The sequence below is a fragment of the Sceloporus undulatus genome, chromosome 6 (assembly GCF_019175285.1).
Source record: "Sceloporus undulatus isolate JIND9_A2432 ecotype Alabama chromosome 6, SceUnd_v1.1, whole genome shotgun sequence".
NCBI lineage: Eukaryota > Metazoa > Chordata > Lepidosauria > Squamata > Phrynosomatidae > Sceloporus > Sceloporus undulatus.
In genome coordinates, this window is record NC_056527.1 from 97,004,646 (window position 1) to 97,010,645 (window position 6,000).

Genomic DNA, 6,000 nt, shown 5'->3' on the forward strand with positions numbered 1-6,000 from the left:
CATTACGGTTTTTAAATTTTAATAATATTACGGATACCTTATCTGAATTACACACAAACTCAAATGTGCAGAATAGCACCTGTCTCAAAATTACAAGCTTCCCTATTTCCCTCCCAATCCTGATTTTTTTTCACATTTGGCCTGCTAGAAAGCTTTCTAATAAAGAATTAACTAGAATAAAAGGCCATTAGATAAATTAATTTAAATTAAGTCTACTCTATATCTATCCACCTCCAAATTGCCTTTGCTGCAAAGTATAGACATGAATACATTAAATATTAAGAGGGGGCTTAATATTAACAAAATATAATAATTGCTATCTTTCAAGACACAAAGGGCTGAAACAGTATTATATTTATATTTCAAGTTTTGGGAAGCAAGTCCCAAGTGGATATCTTCCCCCAACACCATGTATGTAACACACATTAATAGGTTGAAGAAAACAATACTGGTATTGCTCATTAGTGCTACCAGTGACTGATGCTAGGAGAAGGGTTTCTTTGGGGGTGGGATGGGAGCGGAGTGGACTATAACTCCCAGAGCTTGCTAGCCAAGAGAGACATTGACCATGCTTTCTGGTGTATGTGTGTATGAATCAACACACACATTCTAAGACTAAGGTAATTATGGGCTTACAATGTACAGGAGGATTCAAAAATCAATGTTGCAAAACCAAATAAGAATAGCTTTACTTTTGTACCATTGTTTGTGAATCACATGGTAGATAACCTCACACAGTGCTCAAATCTCCTGGAGTCAGTAAATGAAATGAGATAAAGAAATATTATCCTTTTTCTAAACATGGGCTTATGTCCTTAACCACTGAAAAGTTAAAGCTACCCACATAACCCTTGTAACTCTCGACCCTAAAAGTAACCCTAATCTATATTTAATGCGTCTACTCTTCCATACCGTACCAATAATCTGATTTCTCTTCAAATCATATAAATACACAGATTTTTTGACAGCAGGACGGGCAGAGCATAGATCATGATTTATTGGTACGGCATTTGCAGATACTGTAACACCAAATTAGGAGGAGTAGCTAATACCCCAAAGGACAAGATAAAAATTCAAGAAGGCTGGGCCAAAACTAACAAAATGAATTTCAACACAGAGAAATGTAAGGTACTGCACTTAGGGAGGAAAAATTAAATGCAATGATATAGGATGAGAGACACCTGACTTAAGGAGCCTATGGGGCTGTGCAGATAAGAAGAAAGGGGCGGCCAGAAGCGTGGCAATGATCCACTATAAAAAGGAGCTGCAAAACACAGTTCCTTTCTGTGCCGCTGCCAAGGCACCATTAGCACCATGATGTATCTTGTGCACTGCACCATTTGGACGTGGTGCACAAGGCAGGTCATCGGCGCGTGCACTATTACCAAAATGGTGCTGGGAGAGCATGGAGCATGCGGACGCTTTGCTCTCCCGTGCCCTAATCTTGGTCCCAGGTTGTTGCAAGGCGGCAATCTGTACTGGGCCAGTGTGTGAAAGGGATCTAGGAGTCCAAGTAGATCACAAAATGAACATGAGTCAACAGGGTGATGCAGCACCTAAAAAGGCCAATATGATATTAGGCTGCATCAATAGGAGTATAGTGTCTAGATCAAGGGAAATAATAGTGCCACTCTATTCTGCTCTGGTCAGGCCCCACCTGGAATACTGTGTCCAGTTTTGGGCACCACAATTCAAAAAGGATGTTGACAAATTGGAGCATGTCCACAGGAGGGCAACAAAAATGGTGAAAGGAAACCATGCCTTATGAGAAAAGACTTAGGGAGCTGGGTGTGTTTAGCCTGGAGTAGAGATGGATGATATGGTAGCCCTGTTTAAATATTTGAAGGGGTGTCACACTGAGAATGGAGCAAGTCTGTTTTCTGCTGCTCCAGAGACTAGAACACAGAACAACTGATGCAAGCTACAGGAAAAGAGATCCCACCTCAACATTAGCCATCCCTGGAGATCTTTAAACAGAGGCTTGATGGCCATCTGTTGGGTGGCTTTGATTGTGATTTCTTGCATGGCAGGAGGTTGGACTGGGTGGCCCTTGTGGTCTCTTCCAACTCTCTGATTCTATTGACACATGTTTCTGACTTCCTCTTGTTTAACAATATCAAAATGCTTTCCACTCCAGTCTAGGCCCTTACAATCCCTGATCTATAGTAACATTGGTACTGCAGTAAAGCCAGGACTCACACGGTTGAAGTATTAGGACCTTTTGATTAGCAAAGACAGTACGTAACTTCACCAGCTATGCACCTGAAACACACCTGTACTCTCTGAGTTTAACTGTAATACTTAGATTAGAAGTGTGTGAATAATTTTTTACACCAGGCAAAGTATTTTAGACTAAATTAATATTGAATAACCCTGTAAGCTCCATTAGCATTACTCAAGAATTGCTCCTAGTATACATAAGAACTGTGAGAGCTGGCTTGTTCACTTTAAGACTTTGCTGACTTCTTGCTGGTGTTTGGAAAGGAAACACCTGGATAATCTTGAGCTTATACTGTTTGGGAACTCTGTGTCTCTTTCTTTTCCTTTCTTAAATAATCTTGTCTCTTGCCATTAAATATACTATTCCATTGCCCTTTGCCACCTAATTATTTTATGAGTGTAAATGGAGCCTAATGAGGTAATATGCAATATACCCTGCCATGTATATAAGCACTTACATAATACATATACATAGAGACGTACAACTTTTGGGACTGTTATGAGGAACACCTGCACTTCAAAACTGACAACTACACTAGTGAACTACTATTATGACTACACTTATATTCTACTTTCCTTTCAAGGAGCTCCAACTACTTACTTCTTTTATTCTAACAATCCTGAAAGTTTATGTTGTGAAAGAGAGACAAGCCCATGTTTCCACAGCAAATTCTTTAGCCAAATGTTGATCTAAATTTTGATCTCCCTGGTCTAGGGCTCTTTGTTGCTGTTGTGTGCTTCCAAGTAATTTCTGATTTATGGTAACCCTATAATGGGGTTTTCTTGGCAGGTTTCTTCAGAGGGGGTTTGCCACTGCATTCTTCTAAGGCTGGGAGAGTATGACTTGCTCAGGGGTGACCCAACAGGTTTTTGTGGCTGAGCAAATATTCAAACCTTGGTTTCATTAAGTCCAAATTAAACATTCCAACCATAATACTATGCTAGGTCTCACAACATAATGATTCACTAGCTCGCATATACAAGTATATAGTTAGTGAGGAGCAGCAGATAACTATTTATGCTGAGAGATAATTACTATCTTAGCAGCAGATAACTTGAGCCAACTAATGATCCATTTGTGAATTAGAAGCAAAATGGTGGCTCAAGAAACAAGAAGGGGGGAACCATATTCAAGTATGATTGCTCGAGGTCTGACCATGCTTGATTTTGAGAATACGTACTGTTCTCCTCTTTTCTATTCTAGATCAACTGAAAAACCCATCTCCATCCTCAAATTTATAGGTCAGATTCCCCACTCCACCTCTAAACATGAATTAAGAAATTATCCATGCTTTTATCATTCTTAATTTCAGTATGAAAAGTGATTAATGAGCTTTACTAACTAATCCAAGTTACACCATCTTGGACAAACACTGTCATTTGAAAAAAGTAAACCTGCCTAGCCAGAGTCTGGAAAAATACTCACTTCAAATTCCAAGAAGCTAGTATCAAATTTCTAAATATTCAAGATATTTGATGCTTAAAATCTCAGGTCTATCATAAGCCAAAGCTACAAAAGCCCCATTTCTGGAACATAAAGTCTGGCTCTTGCAATATGGGAGACAGCATTGAATTTGTTTTATTTTTTTTTCAGTGCAGAAATCCAACAATATTTCCCATTTGTATGGTATACTAAACACATCTTCCCCTCTCTGTTCTACAAAACCCTTAAACCATTTGTGTAGAGTATCTATATCAGAATCCTGGAAACTATCTCCCATCTTATCTTTTAATCATGTTATCCTTTAGTTATTTCAATATGATTCCTGACAACACAAACGAAGGAGCATGGCAGAGGAATCAGGTTTCATAGGAATGACCTACATATTCAAAAGGTGCCTGTAATGGCAGAACTTATTTGTATACATCTGGTTCAGGCCTGGGGTGTCTCCATAGGGTCCACTATTACATCCTATCATTGTGAAGCTTCAACTTGTTTTCTGTTGGCTTAAGACATACACACAAAACTGGCTAAAGGCCTGAGACATGAGCACTCTGGATGTTACTTGACTGCAACATCCCTCAGCCCTAGCCAGAATAATTTCCAAAGGAGAAGAATGCTAGGAGATGCAATGACAAACCACACTGTATGTATGCGGAGCCACATATATCCACCCCTGCCTTTGGAAGATGTCAGAATAAGACGGGATGGGCAATTTGCACCCACACTAAAGTAGCTGGACTGCAATCCCCATGATCCCCACAGCCAACAGAGCCCTTTATGAGTAGTATCGCGATGCATCTAAACTGTAGAAATAATGCAGTTTGACACCACTTTAACTGCCACAAGCTTCATCCTTCAGATCTGAGATTTGTAGTTTGGTGAAGCACCAGCACTTTTTGGCGGAGAAGGCTAAAGACTACAAATCCCAGGATTCCACAGGATGCCAGCTACAGCATAATGTCTTGCATTATGTCTTTCCTAATAAGTTGTGTCTTTCATGATTGTTTTTCTCCTGGAAAAAAAGGACGTCTGGTCACGCTCCTGAGCCTCAAGAGACAACTTGTTTAGTTTTGACAGCATGAGAATCAGTGTGGCATAGGGGTTTGTTGCTCTTCCATGGCTCTGGAGACATTGGCCTGAACAGGCCAAAATAAAGCTGCTTCAAGTCCACTTTGGAGGTATGGTGTTTCAATGATGCATGCGTCCTAAGAGTTCAGAAGCTGCACCAACAGCCAGGCCCATCCTGAGAGGACGAAGCACTTTGGTGTGGGCTTCCACTCTTAGGACACTGCATCATTGAAACATCATACCTCCAAAGTGACTCGAAGCGCTTTATTGGCCTGTTAATAGGGCCCAGTGTGCAAATCCCGCACAAAAATCCACTTGGAGGACCTGGGTAGCACACTCTCTCAGCCTCAAAGAGATAACAATGGGTTGGTCAATAGTTATTTATTTTATATTTATTATAAATTTATTTTAAGGGACCCAAGGCAGCGCACAGATAGAAGCCTAAATAAGGATCAAACAAGGAAAACATCCCATATAAATCAATTAATAAGATATATAGATACGGTATATATATATATATATATCGCATATATCTTAATAGATAGAAAATCGTAATATATAGTAATAGAAAAGAATATAACAACTATAATAGTTACAAAATAGAATATAAGAAAAATGAAAAAATAAGAAAACATTATAATATAATATGTTAGAAATTAAAATAAAAGAATATATAGAGAATATAATAACAAAATAGATGATATAGAAATATAATAAATCTCCCCATCTATATAATATATATAAGAGAGAGAGAGAGAGAGAGAGAAAACTTTTTTTGTTTCTAACAATATTTATTTTTATTCTGCTTTTTCCAAAGGAGTCAAAGTGGATATCCTAATTTTATTAATCATATTATTATTTATTTATTATATCCACATTACACCACACCATAATCCCATAATATCTTTTATAAGTATATTATATATGTTTATAATAATAATCACATAATTATTATGTGTTTATTATTTTTTAATCTTATATTGTGAATATAATTTAATATTAGTGATTATCTATATAATGGTCTACACACACACCTGTCTTTATTTGGGTTCTATCTTATATTTTGATTTTAATATTAGTAATATATATTAGTATCTCCCCTTTGACCCTTGTGAACGCGTGTGTATCACACCACACCCACACACACCCATACACATCCATACACTCCCATACACCTACCGTTCCTTGGCGGTGCAGACGCCAGGGTCGGGGAGCGGTTCGAGTGGAAGCCAGGGGCTCTGGAGACCAGGGTTCGAATCCCGGGCGCA